The following is an 18,529-nucleotide window of genomic DNA, read 5'->3' as shown; positions in this document are numbered from 1 at the left end:
ACCCTCAAAATAACATCTCCCTAAACAAAATTTCAGTATTTCTTTAACTACTACATTTTCTATAACTATGAGAAAGGCAAATACTAAATAAAAATCCTTACCCTGAATTTGGGATGGAGTTCAAGTCAGCCCCACCAACGATCCACTTCGGCAGGCTTGAAGATAACTTTACCATGAGTGTCATGGTGGCCTCGGATCATCGAATCGGTGAGAAATGGAGCCAAAATCGAAGAGAGAAGAGGAGAGGGTCAGTTTTTATAGAGAGAGAGAGAGAGAGAGAGAGAGTTCAGGCGCAATTTTCTATGAAAAATCTGATTTTTGGCTTACTTATAGACCCAGATTTGTCAACGAGACGACGTGTCTCATCGACGAGTCCATGAAGGAAGTTCATCGCTGAACATGAACCCCTTGTCGACGAATTTCAGATTGCCAAACCTCCTCTCGGTAACTTCTCATTGACGAAACACGTGTCTACGTCGACAATTCCTAGTAGAATACTCGTTGACAAAGTCCTGCATTCGTTGATGAGACCTTTTTAGCCCTTTTTGAAAATTTTCTTTCCTTCTTCTTTTATTATTTAATTCCACTAATTATCTGAGTTATTACATGTTCAGTGACGCCCGGAACTGAATTAGATGGTTTGTTTATTGACTTGTACTGTGTAGGGTAGTTCATGTTTTGGTTTTAGGTTATAAATAACTTTGGGAGAGTTTTCTTTTATGTGATTGATTTTAATATATCATGAACCTATTGTGACCATGGTATTCCTCCTCCATAAGTGAGGATAATTAATAAAATTTTAATTTTTTTATTTAAGGTTGGTGCAAGTGAAAGATAGCAAATTTCGAGGACGAAATTTTTATAAGGGGAGGAGGATGTAGAGACTTAGAAAATATAAATAATAATAAAAATAGAGAAAATAAGGAATTTGGTTTGGTATAGACCAAACTATTGACGATTTGGTAGGGGCACAGAAAACTATTGACGGTTTTGTAATTACTGTGACTTGGTTAAGGGTAAAACGGTAAAAAAGGTTTGGTTAAAAAGCCAAACCGTGGACTATTTTTTGGGAAACCATCAACGGTTTTATCAAGGGTAGACTTGTATATAAAGGGGACTTATGTTTATTTTGAGAGAAATTAGATTTTTTTTCCTCACTTTCTCATTAGCTGCAGGAAACCACTCTCTCTCTCTCTCTCTCTCTCTCTCTCTCTCTCTCTCTCTCTCTTCATTTTCCCCCTCAAAACTCGCCCAAATTAAGGATTAGACATTACTACAGGGTTCTTGGGTCGATCTTCATCAGTTTAATTGGAGTGAAATTTTGTTTTGAGGATCCTGGGCACTACTCCAAAGCTAAGGTAATGGATTTAATTATGTTGTTGCTATAAGATTTAACTAATTAATGGAGTGTGTGGACTAGGAACGTTAAATAATTATAATTTCGAGGTTGAACTGATTGAACTTAGGCATGTGAATGCAGGGATTTGTGGGAACGCCACAGGCATCGATTTAGGGTACTCGCTGACATGCTCTCAGTAAATGGGTAAGGGGAATTGGTTATGTCAGGGTTTTTTGGGAATATTATATAAATGTTTTCTAGATTATCTATGCATGTGGGAAATGATATTTTAGCACAATCTACATTTTCCTGGGTGGATATAAATTATAATTTATCAAAAAAAAAATTGTGTGGCATGAGGATGATGTTTTATGGATTAGATAAATATGATGATTTTACCAGTTACGATATGATGGCGATACTATCGAGTATGAGATGTGATTTATATTGGAACTAAGGATGATGATTTTATACTAGAATGTGTTTTTACTGGTTGTTGATTTATACTGAAACTGAGAATGATGGTTTTATACGAAATGTGATTTGTCTGGCTGTTTACCGATTTATGAAAAATGAGATTTTGATACTGTTGTTATGAAAACCATAACATAATGTTGGCAGGTTAATTCCCAAAATAATAATTATTTTAATATTGCCTAGGCTCACACACTCCCAATAGCTAATTATACTTTAAAAATAATGGATATAATTCCACTATTCTCACCCTAACCTTGGAGTGGTGCTTAGGAAACCCAAATTAAAAATCTGCTCTAATTAAAATGATGAGGATTGGAGTTAGGACCCCGTGGTGGTGTTCTATCGTCAATTTTTCTAAATATTTAAGGAAAATTGAGGAGAGAGTGAGAGTTTACCTTATCCTAGGATATGTACCTACAACGCTCCTACGACAAATCCAGTTCGGTTAAAATGTCGGTGGCGGAGAATGTGTTGTTAAAATGTCGGTGGCGGAGAATGTGTTGACTTTTTGAGTCCGTATCCTGTTTTGATAATGATAAATCATAGTATCTCATCTATATGCTTAGTGTATGAATAGGTCTACCTTTCTAAAGCACAGACGACAGATAAGAAATGGAAGCCAAGAAGCACTCAAACAAGCACATCTTTCGACGCAATCCATGGAATTCCTGAGGAGCAGAGCATGAAGCCTTTGTCTGTTTTAAGTTATATTTTTATATTTATCATTTGGGTTTCTAATTATAATGAAAGGTCTGTAATAATTAATGCATATCATGCATGTAGGGATTATAAGTTCAAGACCATAGAAGAACTTTAAGGATCAAGACCGAATTTTTAGGACTAATTAAAATGCTCAAAGACCTTAGACTCACCATAGGTCCCAATATATTGCATGAAAAGCCCCCATATATCTTGGAAGTAATAATCATGTGAATAGGGATGACTTCAAAAGAAATTAGAGTTTGAACGCACAAAGTTAGTGTGTTTGGTCGACCGAACCCAAACATACAGAATAACTTCAATTGACCGAACATCCTGAAGTCAACAGTTGACCATTTGGTCGACCAAACCAAAACATACTAAGACCTTCAGTCGACCGAACAGGCACATAGGGAAATCCTAATGCCCTGGTCAACCGAACTTAAAGTAGAAAAGTGGCTGGTCCACCGGACATCCAAATTCGGTCAACCGAACTAAGCCCGGTCGACCAAACCTTGGAGGTTAAAAAATCGCTTCATGTCTGGTCGACAAACTCTCAATTCAAAAACACCCTGGTCGACCAAACTGAGCAATCCGGTCGACCAAACCTTAAAAATGGTTGACCGAACCTCTCGAGTTGCTCAATTTTTACTAAGGTTAAACTGAGTTATTTTTAATTAAACTCAATTAATATTTTTTCAAAATACCCAGCGCATCTCCAACGGCTATAATTTTTCCCATCTCTATATATAGGCCCTCATTTACAAATTTAAGATAAGATTAGGGTTTTAGATTAGCCAAAATTCTCTGAAAACTTTATTCGGAAAAATCTTTCCTACTTCCATATTTTTCATACTTATTGCCAAAATCTCTTCTACATACTCATCTAGTCTTTTATTTTTAGAGAGATTAGTGTTTTATATTCACCTTACAAGCTTTAACTCTCCCTCATTTTATTTTATTGTGTATTGATTTTTTGGAGAGCTGCTTAAGGTTTTTCCCATAATATTTCACTCATAAATATTGTATTGGGAAAGACTTTTACTTGACTTAAGATCTTGCATCCTCATTGCAAGATTCATAAGCTTGCTTGTGCTTTGACAAAAATATTTTTAGCAAACTTAAACCCTATTATCTATTGTGTTTTACATTTGAAAAATATTATTGTGATATTTGTTTAAGGGTTATAGAGACATTTTGATTATTCATATTACAAGCACATTATCTTGAAATCAAAAGTCTTACTCTCACATACACATATTGACATACATATTGTTGAGAGTTAACACATTGGTTAAAAAAATCTCACTTGAGTTTAATATCCTATCATATGTGAGTGCACTGATTGATTAAGCATAGTGGTACATATCTGCTTAGTGAAGAAGCACATTTGTTTGTACGCAAAAATTTATTTGATTATCTGTTGTATTCCCGACGTGTGTTCAGAAGAGGGAGACTTGCATTGTGAAAAGTCTCAAACTAGTTCAGACCCGGTTAAGAGAACTAGGTGCACTATCCTAGTGAGGTGTTGTAAACGGTGTCTATAATGATAAAAAAAATAATGATATTTAAATAATAGAGAAATGGGTAAACGAGAATATAAAAAGGCAGCAATAGACTTCATTGACGAACGGGAAGTGTGCATCTTTGACGTGGTGTTTTAGGCTCGTCGATGAGAAAATAAAAGGAGGATGTTTTTGGAAAATATGAATTTCGTCGACGAGGGGGAGAGTTCATCTACGAGAAGCCTTCTTGACCTCGTTGACGAGGTGACGTGGTTCGTTGACGAAACCCATAGTATAATAGCCTAAAACTTGGATTTTTACGTAGAAAATCAGCAAAAAGTTCTCTCCCTCTCTCTCTCTCTCTCTCTCTCTCTCCTCTATGGTTCCTCCCTTCTCTCTCTTCGATTTCAGCCCCGTTAGTCTCTAGATTGATGATCTGAGGCTACCACGACGCTCTTGGGGAAGTTCTCTCCAAGTCTGCCGGAGCGGATCGTTGGTGGGGCAAAGTTGGAATTCATTCCTGGGTTGAGGTAAGACTTTTTATGCAAAATTTGGTCTTCCCATAGCTATAGAAAATGTTATTCATGGAAAAATACTGAAATTTAGTTCTGCAAGTTGTCGTTTTCAAGGTGTTGAAAGGGGAACCCTACGGGTGCAGGACGAGTGTATTTTAGGGGATTTCTTCCCAGGAATCAAGCAAGTGAATAAACTAAAGCAGTTATTTTCTATGCAAATTATATAATTATTTATTAGCAAATTTATTTTCAAGAAGCATGTATAATATATATGAGAAGATTGGTAAAAATGCATATTTGGGAAAATACTGCCATTATGTTGAAATGTATATATATTAGTATGAAATTCCAGAAAATATGATTTTAGAATGAAATATATGGTTTATTCAGCATCGTGTGGCACGAATATTATTTTACATGAAAAGTGGTATGTTACGCCAATTTTATGAATAAAACACGTTTTTAGAGATTATGAAATAATACAGTACATTATGGTTTTTGAAATACATGATAAATGAACCATTTAATTCAAAATGATATGTATGAAATATTCGACGCAAGGCCGTGATTGATAGCCAACGCAAGGCCGTGATATATGTATGATTTCGGTGCAAGGTCGTATTTATGAGATGTTCAGCGCAAGGCCACAGATATGAAAGAATCGGGGAAGGGCCATATATATGTATGTATATTTGTTATTACATAAAATGGTATAAATCTTTTTAGGGTAGACAAATATATTATCATGTACAATATGTTATCAGAGCCCGGATGTTAGTTTAGTTCAGTTATAGGAGCACGGTATCGTAGCTATACAAATCAGATTATTATGTTCAGACTTGTGCTAACCACCCCCGCTAGTAGAGGGGGTGGGAGATGGATAGTTGATGTGGCTTTCAGTGTAGAGTTGTAGATGTCCACCTGGCAGTCTAGACCAGGGTGTGGCGGGCCCATCGTACTTATAGACATTTTGACATGGCAGTGGTCGGCCAGCCATTGTTGGGTCCCGTCTTCGGGCTGCACAACCCATCATGGGGGTAATACATGACATCAGCTAGTTATACATCCTGAGTAAATGACAGTATTATAAGTTATATCAGACATTTCATGATCAGTATGAATTATTAGAAATTATGAAAGTATACGATTATTCAGTATGTTATGATGAATGTTTTTCTAGCTCATGAAATGTATTGTATAAGTACTATAGCACTAAATATTCATGTAGCCACACCGCTGTATTTAGTTTATTTTTCCTTATTGAGAAGTGTCTCACCCCCAAACTTAAATAATTTTTAAGAAACCCAGAAAGACCGGAGGATCGAGGCCGCCGTTAAGTCTGTTGTGCTACCCCGCTAGGAGGGTAAGTTTGAACTAGGATCAGGAGATTTTGATGTGGGATCCTAGAGATATTTTTGTATTTTTGGGAGATTGTATATAAACACCTTTTTTTGGATTATATTTGACTTTGGTATTATGTACCTTGTAGTTATGAGGTTGTAATTTACATTTACTGCTGCCTAGGTTCCGCTGTGTTTGACAGGTGTCCCCGTTACCCTCGGGTTCGGGTTGACTATTTTACTACTTATGCTTTAGTATATGATTACATAAGCAGGTCGTTACAGTTTGATATCAGAACTTAGGATACTTGGTTTTCTAGACTCTAGAATGCAGCAGTAATAATATAAGAGCATAGGATAAAGGAATTTGATGTTTGGTTTTCTAGTCTATATACAGGAGTTCCGTGGTGGTTTTTGTGATTTTCCTAGGGCGACGATTTCAGGAAAGTTGTGGTAAACTATCATCGGGTTAGGTTTTTAGGTTGCAAGATTGAACCTTAAATTATGATCTGGGGAGATGAATTAATTAGGGATATGTTAGTTGGATGATATGTATGGTGATACGGTTCTAAGTTAAATTGTTTATTTTTTAGGATGGACCATGGAGGCAGTAGTGCCCATGCTAGTGGAAATGAAGGTGCTGGGCCCTCAGGTGCTGTGGGCTGTGATTCAGATGCAGTTTTACGTAGCGTGGCATAACAGGTAATGACTAAAATTGTTGAGATATCTAAGGAGCTGGGTGGTTCATCTGTAGGCCATGGCAGCTCGACAGAGAAATTCATTAAGAAGAATGCTCCGGCTTTCTTAGGAGGAACTCATCCTGCTATCACTGAAAACTGGGTGCAGGAGATCGAAAAAGTATTTGCAGTACTGTAGTGTTTTGAGAAGCAGAGGGTGCTATTCGCCACATATAAACTGACGGGAGAGGCTGAGAGATGGTGGATGGCGGTGAAATTCTTAGAGCAGCAGAGGACAGTACCTGTGGAGATGACGTGGGAGCGATTTAAGGAGATATTCTTCGATAGGTATTTTTCGGCTTCATCTATGGAAGCTGAGATTGAGGAGCTCCTGAATCTGAAGCAGGGACAGCAGACAGTGCAGCAGTAAGCAGTGAGGTTCATCGAACTATTGCGCTTCACCATATACATTATTCCAGATGAGGTGAAAAAGGTACGACAGTTTGAAAGAGGTTTGAGGAGAGAAATATATAAGTAGGTGTCGATATTGAAGTTGTAGGATTTTACCAAGCTGGTTGATAGGGCCACTATAGCAGAGGTTGGAGGCTAAGGAACAGAGGCAGAAGAAGAGGTCCACACCTTCTGGTTTCCAGCCGGGTGTCGGTCCTGGTTCGTGGAAGAGAGGTGGCTACAATGAAGACCGAAGGCATGAGACCGTGAATTGTGGTTTTTAGGGGATGCAGCCATTTCCAGCATGCCCGATTTATGGGAAGAGACACTTAGGGGAGTGTCGTGCCAGGCGAGGTATTTGCTACTGGTGTGGGGAGCCAGGGCATGTGATGAGGGATTGTCAAGCCCAGATTGGTGCAGCTCCTACTCCTAGACCTGCTTGAGGAGGCTACCAGGCGTCACGTGGAGACCAGTAGAGGAACATGGCTCCATCCAGGGTTTTTGCTCTAACGCCAGGTGATGCTGAGGCAGTCAGCGACATTGTGACAGGTACGATTAATATGTTTTTATTTAAAGTTATTGCACTTTTTGATTCAGGTGCCACACACTCATTCATGTCTTCAGGGTGTGTTAACTTATGTAAGGCAGACACACAATCATTGGATGTTGAATTATTAGTGGCTACACCAACTGGGTCAGCGGTGAGGTGTAGTAGAGTACTCTATGACTATCTAGTTGATGTTCAGGGGATAATTTTATCTGCTAATTTAATAGTACTAGACATGCATGAGTTTGATATCATTTTCGGCATAAATTGGCTAGCTGCTAACTCTGCCATTATAGACTGCTGTGCGAGAGACATGATATTCAGACCTCCAGGAAGACCAGAATTCAGATTTTTAGGGCCACAAGTGCAATCTCTACCTAAGATGGTCTCAGCTATTCAAGCAAGGAAACTACTTTAGAGTGACTGTCAAGGATTCATAGCTTTTGTGAATGAAATGTCAGAGAATGAATTGAAACTTATTAATATGCCAATAGTAAAAGAATTTATAAATGTGTTTCCAGATGAATTACCAAGTCTACCACCTGATCGTGAGGTAGACTTTCCCATTGATCTACTTTCAGGTACAGTGTCGATTTCTAAAGCACTGTATTGAATGGCGCCGACAGAGTTAGCAAAACTAAAAGATCAATTGCAGGATTTACTTGATAAGGGTTTTATACAACCTAGTGTATCCCCATGGGGAGTTCCAGTACTATTCATGAAGAAAAAGGATGGGTCTATGAGGATATGCATAGATTACACGGAGATTAATAAAGTAACAATCAAGAACAAGTATCTTCTATCTCGTATTGATGATTTGTTTGACCAACTCCAGGGTACATGGATATATTCTAAGATCGACCTCAAATCAGGCTACCATCAGGTAAAGGTAAGAGCGGAAGATGTATCGAAGACGACTTTCAGGACCAGATGTGGGCATTACGAGTTCCTTGTTATGTCATTTGGTCTGACGAATGCTCCTGCGATATATATGGATTTGATGAATAGGATTTTTCATCCATATTTAGATCAGTTTGTTGTTGTTTTTATTGATGATGTGCTGGTCTATTCAAGGATCTATGATGAGCATGAGGTACATTTGTGGTAGGTTTTGCAGACACTCAGGGAGAAAAAGTTGTATGCTAAGTTCAGTAAATGTGACTTTTGGCCCAAGAAAGTTGTGTTTTTGGGGCATCTTATCTCAGGGGATGAAATTTCTATGGATCCCAGTAAGATTGATGCGGTAGTGAATTGGGCTAGATCGAGGTCTAGGAGATCAGGAGTTTCTTGGGGTTAGTTGGTTATTACCGTCATTTTGTTGAGGGGTTCTCAACTTTATCAGGGCCTCTAACACAATTTACTAAGAAAAATGCTAGATTCAAATGGGACGACAACTGTGAGCAGAGCTTTCAAGAATTGAAACAAAGACTTGTCACAACACCTATACTAATTATCCTGTCAGGGGGTGAGGTTATGTTATTTACAGTGATGCGTCCTTAAAGGGACTTGGCTGTGTATTGATGCAGCATGACAGGGTGGTGGCATATGCGTCCAGACAGTTGAAAGAGTATAAGAAGAACTACCCTACACATGATCTTGAATTAGTTGCAGTGGTACATGCATTGAAGATTTTGAGGCATTACCTATACGTCTAGCGGTGTGAGATTTTCTCCGACCACAAGAGTTTAAAATACTTCTTTACTCAAAAAGAATTGAATATGAGACAGAGAAGGTGGTTAGAGTTAATTAAAGATTTTGATTGTACCATCAGTTATCTTCTAGGAAAAACAAATGTGGTAGTTGATGCGTTGAGTAAGAAGTTTGCGAGACCAGTGTTAGCAGTTACGCAGATCTAGTGTCCGATCATGATGCATATGGAGAGACTCGGCATAGAGTTGGTGGAGAGTGATCCTTCAGTATGTATTTCTAGTTTAGTGGTACAACCTTCTCTGCAGGAAAGAGTTAAAGTTGCTTAGAAGGAAGACCCAGAATTAGCAGAGGTGATGGTTAGGGTACAGACTGGTTAGGGAGAGGAATTCTGCATTTTAGATGATGGAGCCTTGTAGTTCCGTTCCAGATTATGTGTTCCTGGATCCTAACATCAGGAAGACCATTTTAGAGGAGGCTCACAGATCTTTGTATACAGTTCATCCCGACAGTATGAAAATGTATAGGGATCTGCAAGAGCTTTACTGGTGGAGTGGTATGAAGAAGGAAATTGTCGAGTATGTAGCACAGTGTCTGACGTGCCATCAGGTAAAAGCTGAGCACTAGAGGCCAATGGGTTAGTTGCAACCGCTATTTATCTTAGAGTGGAAGTGGGATCATATATCCATGGACTTTGTTTCAAGGTTGCCGTCGACATCGCATGCCCAGAATGCGATTTGGGTAATTGTAGATTGATTGAGTAAGACTGCCCATTTCCTTCCTATTAAGATTAGCTACTCCCTTAACCATTTAGCGAAGATTTACATTCAAGAGATAGTCCGTCCTCACGGAGTTCCTGTGTTCATAGTGTCAGATCGAGACTTGCGTTTCACGTCACGTTTATGGAGGAGTTTGCAGGAGGCTTTAGGGTCTCCGCTATCATTTAGCACAACATTCCATCCTCAGTCAGATGGGCAGACTGAGAGGACGATACCGATATTAGGAGATATCCTCCGAGCATGCGTATTAGATTTTGGGGGTAGTTGGATTTAGTTTATACTGCTGGTAGAGTTTGCGTATAATAACAGTTATCAGGCCAGCATTGGCATGACATCGTTTAAGACTTTATATGGTAGGAGACGTCGTTCTCCATTGTATTAGGACGAGATGGGTGAGCGCCGAGTTATGGGACTAGAGCTTATGCAGCAGGCGTACGATAAGGTTTGGCTCATCCGAGATAGAATCAGTGTAGCTTAGAGCCGACAGAAGAGTTATGCCGATAATCGCCGCAGGAAATTAGAATTTGATATTGGTGATCATGTATTTTTGAAGATAGTTCCGTTAAAGGGCTTATGAGATTTGGAAGGAAGGATAAACTTAGCCCTAGGTTTATCAGTCCGTTTGAGATTTTAGAGAAGGTAGGGCTGGCTGCCTACAGGTTAGCTTTACCACCTATGTTATCCAGGATGCATGACGTATTCCATGTTTCCATGTTGAGGAAATACATCTCAGACCCTTCTCATATAATCAGTTATGGTGAATTAGAGTTCAGTGACTTGCTAGCCTATAAGGAGGTACCAGTGCAGATACTGGATAGAAGAGAATAGGAACTACGTAATAAATAGATTCCTTTGGTAAAGGATCTATGGAGGAATCATGTAATAGAAAAGGCTTTTTGGGAACTCGAAGAACAAATTCGATAGAAATACCCACAATTGTTCCAAGAAGATCAGATGTAACTAGGAAATGTAAGTGATTGTATAATGTTTCTTTTGCAGGTACATGTAATAATTTAGTTAGTAAGTAATATTTTATTTTTGGGGGAAATTTTATTTTACTTATGTAATCTCCCAGGACTCGAAATGTAACCACAGTATTCCTCTGCCATAAGTGAGGGTAAGTAATAAAATAAGTAGACCATTTGCCTTTAAGGGATAATGAATTATATGAATAGTAAATTTCGAGGACGAAATTTTATAAGGGAAGAGTGTAATGACCTGAAAATTGATGATATTTAAATAATAGAGAAAGGGGTAAACTGGAATATGAAAAGGCAGCAGCAGACTTCGTCGATGAATGCGAAGCGTTCGTCTTCAACGTGGTGTTTTAGGCTTGTCAACGAGGGTACGCTTTGTCGACGAGAAAATACCAAGAGGATCTTTTTGGCAAATTTGAATTTCGTCAACGAGAGGGAGGGTTCATAGACGAGAAGCCTTCTTGACCTCGTTGACGAGGTGACATGGCTCATTGACAAAGCTCATAGTATAAATAGCCTAAAACTTGGATTTTTACGCAAAAAATCAGCAACAAGTTCTGTCTCTCTCTCTGTCCTCTATGGTTCCTTCCTTCTCTCTCTTTGATTTCAGCCTCGTTAGTTGTCGGATCGATGATCTGAGGACACCACAACGATCATGGGGAAGTTCTCTCCAAGTCTGTCGAAGCAGATCGTTGGTGGGGCAGAGTTGGAATTCATCCCTAGGATGAGGTAAAACTTTTTATGCAAAATTTGATCTTCTCATAACTATAGGAAATGTTATTCATGGAAAAATACTGAAGTTTAGTTATGCAAGTTCTCATTTTCAACAGAATAAGACACATACCTTTTCTTATGTCTAGTGAAATTTTTCTTTAAAATTTAAAAATTCCGCAAACATTTCTTGCACTTGGCAAAAAGATGCGAACCTTTTTAAGATTTCAACATTTTACAGACATTTCTTAAAATTTGATAAAAAATGCACACTTCTTCTTCAACAAAATTAAATTAATAAAGCAAAATTAATGCATTTACTAACATATTCAATTTTTTTTTAATAAAATGACTCCAACTTTTGATTAAATATTCAACTTACATAGATTTAACATTTGATAAACCAAGTCCAAATAGTTTTCTTTTGGTTGTTGGTCATAAATATTTCAAAAATTGTTGAGCTTTTGTGGAGCCTAGTTGTGTTTTAATTTGGATGTCGACCCGACTCCTATTTAATTAGAGATTTCTATCCTTACAGCCCAAGCCTTCGCTCCATGGACAAAGCGGTACAAGTCGTATTCGTGGGGGTCCGGGGGCAACGCCTCCGGGAAAATTTTGGAGTCCATTCGGAATAGAACCCTAGGCGCAACATATAAAAAGGATTGCTTTCGGGTGATTAGGGTTCGCGTGGTTGTACCTGCGAGAGAGCGAGAGGGAGAGCATTGTATCGCCGCACTCTCTGTGTTTTTCTTCTTGATAATATTGAAATCCCTGCAACTCCGTGGACGTAGGTAAAATTTTTGAACCACGTAAATATTATCTTGTGCGTGTGATTGATTTTTCTTTGGCGTTATTTTTCTCTATTTTGTTTCTCACAGGTTTCGGGAATTTGTTCTTTATTCCCAACAAAAACCTCCAGTAAAGGTGCATGGATAAGTTGATGAGCACATTGAGTAGAAACCAGCAATGGGATTTTAATAAATTTGATCGCAGATGTGGTAGTTTCTCTATCAAGTCAGCTTATGATCATGTTGTTCATCATCAGTTGAGGTTTCATCAGACTTAGAGATTTTGGGTGAAGTTTTCTGATCAAAATATTTTATAGGAGTACAACATGCATATACCTGAGACTAAGAACTTCTTGTAACGTGGAGAATGCTTTAGATGTAGAAGTGTTTGGAAGTTGAGGTGAAGCGTTAAAGACAAGCTTGGTTACTAAACTTGTCACTTAAACTCAATTTGATCACTATACGGTCTTAAGGATCATGTTGCAGATCCTCTACCTTAATCTAAGGCTTTCAATTTGTATATCCATTGACCCGTAATTGTAGATAGCTTAATTTTTTCCATTCATTTGTAATTAATCAATACATGTAATTACCATATACGAATATGTAAATACATCCTTATATTGTTGAGAATTTCATTCGTGAGTTTGTCTCACATTGAAAAAAGTGAGTAAATGATGGGTACTTATATACATGATTGGGCCAAAGATTCATTAGACTTAAGCTTTTGGGTCAAGTTGGTGCTTACCCATGTGTATCAAGTACACCTATGGACTCCTCTAGTGCTAACAAGTAGCATCAGAGCTGACGGTTCATAACTCTAAGTATGAGAGTGTGTGACCGAGGTCAATAAAGATCATCTAAGCTGCCAAGATAGATCTAAATAAGATCAAAATGTGGGAGGTAAAATTGGCTTGGCGGCCTACTTGGGAAATACAATCCGAGACACGTAAGACGCAGTGGTAAGACCCACTTGAGCAAATTGTTGGAGAATTAGTCCTATGAGAGATAAGATACTTTTCTGTTCAAGGGGAAGCAGTTGGAACTCACAAGTGAAGGGAAGATTGTTGAGAATTTCACTTGTGAGTTTGTCCCACATTGGAAAAAGTGAGTAAATGATTGGTGCTTATATACCTGGTTGGACTCAAAATCCAATAAACTTAAACTTTTGGATCAATTTGGTGCTCACCCATGTGTATCAAACACACTTATAGACTCTTCTGGTGCTAACATATTTGAAATTGACTCAGAGCTAACGGTTCATAACTCTGAGCATGGGAGTGTGTGACTGAGGTCAATAAAGATCATCTAAGCTGCCAAGATAGATCCAAATAAGATCAAAATGTGGGAAGTAAAATTGACTTGGAGGCCCACTTGGGAAATACAATCCGAGACACATAAAACGCAGTGGTAAGACCCACTTGAGCAAATTGTTGGAGAATTACTCTTATGAGAGATAGGATAATTTCTATTCAAGGGGAAGCAGTTGAAACTCACAAGTGAGGGGAAGATTGTTGAGAATTTCACTTATGAGTTTGTCCCACATTGGAAAAAGTGAGTAAATGATTGGTGCTTATATACCTGGTTGGACTCAAAATCCAATAAATTTAAACTTTTGGATCAAGTTGGTGCTCACCTATGTGTATCAAATACACTTATGGACTCCTCCAGTGCTAACATATTTGAAATTGACTCACCATTAAAAGTTGTGGTGTTTTCCAAACACTCTCATAGTATAGGAGCCCTTGCGGATTAGCCTCCCACGTGTTGCGATGTGCTGGATTGGGGCCAGGACTGCGAGGGATTAAAATATGATTTTTTGAAGATTTTGAATTTGAAATCGTCACGAACTTTTTTCTTTCCTTGATATGATTAGAATGCTTAATTACTATTTATTTAATTGGTCACTAGACTAAACCAAAACCAAGAAACCAGTAGCCTCGGTCTTCATATACTATAATTGGGATTAGAAGTTTGGTTATGCGAAGGGAAGGTATTCGCACCCCCTACCCATCTGTTTTATGAACAAAATCTAATTAATTAAGAATTATCCCCAAATTGAATTTAATAATCTTTTTATTTACTATTTTTAAAATAATGAGTAAATGTACAAAATTAATAGGCCCCACTAATTTTTTTTATTCATTTCTAAAACTCCTCTCTCCCTCCAATCTTTCTTTTCATGTCCAGCTCAACTATATTTTTTAATTTATTTTAAACCTCTCTCTCACTCTCTCTCTCTCTCTCTCTCACACACACACACACACATTTGGCCTACTAAATCTTTTTGTCTATTTTTTTAAACTTCTCTCTTTTATAGGAGAAACTTTTTAAAAACATATTATAAAAATTAGTTCCCACTTTTTGTTTTTGGTCTTTTGTCTATATTTACATATATTAAAATTATATAATTAATTCAAATTTGTATTATTCAAAAGTATAGAAGCAAATATGTCATGTTACCTTTCTATTACATACATTAACAATAATATAATTAATTCAAATTCTAATTATTAAAACAATCCATGATATTACGTTTACGTTTATATACATTTAAATAATCAAAGTGATTGGATTTTTTTTTTATTATAAAAGTACACTACAATATATACAAGACAATAATTTTTTTTCACCTACTTTATATTTGTATATATAAAATATATAAAGCATGTAAATTTAATGAGTGTTCAACCTTTCATATCTTATAGAAATAGGCATTTAAATTTTTTTCAAATTTTATATTTTAAAATCTGTATTTTATTTTCCTAAATTAATTTCACTCAAATTGGCATATTGCAAGCGGATTATATAAATACATAAATGCATGTGAATTCAAAGTAATGAACCTTCAACCTCTAAAAAAAAATATATATTTAAATTTGACTCAAATTTTGATATTTTAAATTCTCATTTGGTATTATTATGGTTTACATCTATATTTTATTTTCCTAAATTCATTTCTCTCTTAGGGGCCCGATGTGGGCCCTACTAATTTTTTAATAGTTTTTAAAATTTATTTTTTAAACTTTCTTTTTTTAATTGATCTCACACGGGTCCACTAAATTCCTCTCTATATATTGATTCCATCAAAATTTTAAAATATTATTTTTAAAAATATTTTCTATTTTTATTAAAAGAAACTAAAAAATTCCCAAATTTCACTAAATAATTTTTTTGAAAAATAATCCAAACTCAACAACTTTTCATCACTTTCTTTTTCAATACTTTTATATTATAAAATTAATTCAAATTATTATTTTGTACTTTCTTCTTTAGTATTTGTTTATATTTACATATACTAAAAATATAGAATTAATTTTAATTTATATTGTTCGAAAATATAAAACATATATGTCGTGTTGCATTTTTATTTAGATACATTATATACATTAAAATTAGCATAAAAAATTGCAAATATTTTTAAAATATTCAATATAATATATATAGTATAATACAATTTTTCTCTACTAAAATGTATATACTGTGTTACAATTCTGTTTACATATATATATATATATATATTAAAATTAGAATAAGTGTTTTCTCGCTTACCTTCCACCAAAAGGTTCTAATATTAAAAAATTGTTATTATGTATAAATATATTCTTATATATAAATATATAAACATATGTAATTTAATAAGTGTTCAACTTTTCGTATGATATAAACTAAAATATTTAAAATTTTACTCAAATTTTGCATTTTAAATCCTCATTCAATATTATTATGATTTATGTCTGTATTTTATTTTTTCTCAATTAATTTTATATTTAAATTAATCCGCCACAAATAAATGTATATCATATATATATATATATATATATATATATGTCCATAATATTTTCAAAGTTTTACGTACTAGATACAATTTTTTATAAATATTATATTGTTTATATGAATTTATCAAATTGTTTCAATTATGTTGAACAAATAATTTAAATTAATCTGTTAAATTATGATATTATTGTCAAAATTAATTATCAAAATACATACGTATGACAATTAATCTCACTAAAAGCACATAAAAAGTTATATCTGAATGTTATTTGTATTATATATTTTAAAGATAATGTTTAATGATATATTATATTCCTAATATGTTTTTCCTATACTCTTTATTAATGATAAAATTATATTTACATTTATGTTTCATTTTAAAATGATATATCGTTGCAATTTTATATTTTTAGTATTGATCTTAATATTTAGATTGAATCCATTATCAAAATTCAGAATTCAAATTTATTTTTTATTTTTTTAAAAAGAGTCACCTACAAATAATTTAAATTTCTAACTTTCCTTTTTAACTTATCTAATATATATATATATATATATATAAATATTATTTGACATTTTTTAAATTCTGAACTTCTACGGTTCTACAGATAAATATTAGATTTTGCTTAAAAAAATTAATTTTGAAAAAAAAAAAAAAGCGTGGAAGCCTGAGCTGGTACTTAGCAACGCTTGCAGTGTCGTGTCAGCAGCATGGATCGACGCGTTGCCGCTTGCCACTCTGAATTCCATTGCAACGTCACTCTCCCTCTTCTTCCATATGTGAGCTTTCTCCTCGCCATTTTCTGCAGAGTCAGAACAATGAAGAAGAACAAACTTGTGCATCAGCCTTCTCTTTTTTGGTCCTCTTTTGGCCTTCGTACGTACGTTTGCTGGCTCTGATTCTTTCTGGTTTTTCTGCTTTGTTGGCTTTTTGCAATGGAACCTATGTTTGTCGTTTGCTTCATACGAGGTTTAGCGGGGGTTTTGCGATTGTTACTTGTGTATGTGAGAGAGGAACAAATGTTTACCTTATCTTTTTTTTTTTTTTTTCATATATTCTGTTTGGCAGCTAAGGGTTTTACATAACTAATGATGTTTGTCTTCTGCTTTACGCAAGATTTAAAGGTGGTTTTGTGGTTGTGTGAGGGGAACAAAGATTGGCCTTATTTATTTTTTCCCCATTAATTCTGATTGGCAACTAAAGTCATGTTTGATTTGTGGAATGAAATGTAGTGGGAATGGAATGGAATAGAATGAAATTTGAATGGACAACAAGATGAAATCAAGTGATAAATTTAATTTCATGTGTTTTCGTTTCATTCTATTCTTATGCACCAACACCAAGTTGCAGCAAGGGTTTAAATAATTAATCAAAATCCATGTTATTGGGCTTTCTGTGCCTCCCTGTTCTGCATTTTTTTTTGGTTATTTTCATGTTTGTTGAATAGTATACTCTTCAGAAATTGAGGGCTTGTTCGGTGTGGAAAATATCTTATATTTTTTATTTTCAGATTTTGAAAGAATTGGAATAATGTCAAATTGTTTTTTAACTTGAACATTTGTAGGAAGAACATTAGGATTGGATTTAGAGCCTTTCTAAAATTAGAAAACCTTGCATCTGCTGCGGAGTCACTTTGTAGATGACAGGTTCGTGAAATTCAAATTCAATCTGAATTTCAGTGGTATAAAAATCTATAGAATATTAGGATTGGACTTAGAGCCTCCAATTACAATTCTAGTGCCCCAATTTGGCCAACCACCAAATGTTGGCTAAGTTTCTAAAGAGATAGGACCTCCCACAAAAAGACAATAACCTCCCTTGAGGTTTCAAAAATTTCAGAAACCTTCCTTGAGATTAAAAATCTCAAGGACCTTCCTTAATGTTTGTCAAAAAGACACAAATCTTTCCTTGTATTTTACAAAAAAGACAAGGTTTTTTAGGGGATGTCAGTGTCTTTTTAGCAAACCTCAGGGGGAGGTTTATGACATTTTTGAAGTTTTAGGGGAGGTCTTTGGCATTTTTGAAACCTCAAGGGAGTTTTCTGTCTTTTTTCGCCAAACCTCAGGGGAGGTGAGTTTCTTTCGCCCTAAAAGATAATCTTTTGTAGTCTTCCTTGTGATGGTAAATCTTTCTTCACAAAACCAGTGCTACGTAAGCCTTATGATTCATGACATGATCATGTGTCCATCGGTAAGACAATTTTGTGACTGCTTTAAATTTCCCAGAAATTTTTTACCAACTAGTACAAAATTATAAATCTACGCCAGAAGGATTGGTTTATTAGGGAAGATAATGAAATT

At 35.6% G+C, this 18,529-nt stretch overlaps 1 protein-coding gene across 10 annotated transcripts in view; it reads left to right on the top strand.

The window, feature by feature from the left end:
* Positions 1–16,865: 16,865 nt before the first annotated feature.
* LOC131156291 (uncharacterized) overlaps positions 16,866–18,529 on the top strand; it is a 52,415-nt gene continuing 50,751 nt past the window's right edge. For 4 of the 10 annotated variants that reach the window (XM_058109845.1, XM_058109840.1, XM_058109849.1 and 1 more), the window contains exon 1: positions 16,866–17,109. The gene's annotated coding sequence lies outside the window, so the exon portion shown is untranslated. Of the gene's footprint in view, positions 17,230–18,529 lie in introns of all 10 variants that reach the window. The other 6 variants (XM_058109841.1, XM_058109844.1, XM_058109847.1 and 3 more) reach the window with 5 other exon arrangements.

This window comes from Malania oleifera, chromosome 5 (assembly GCF_029873635.1).
Source record: "Malania oleifera isolate guangnan ecotype guangnan chromosome 5, ASM2987363v1, whole genome shotgun sequence".
Lineage (NCBI taxonomy): Eukaryota > Viridiplantae > Streptophyta > Magnoliopsida > Santalales > Ximeniaceae > Malania > Malania oleifera.
Note: the sequence above shows the minus strand (reverse complement) of the source record. Positions and strands in the feature narration are given on the sequence as shown.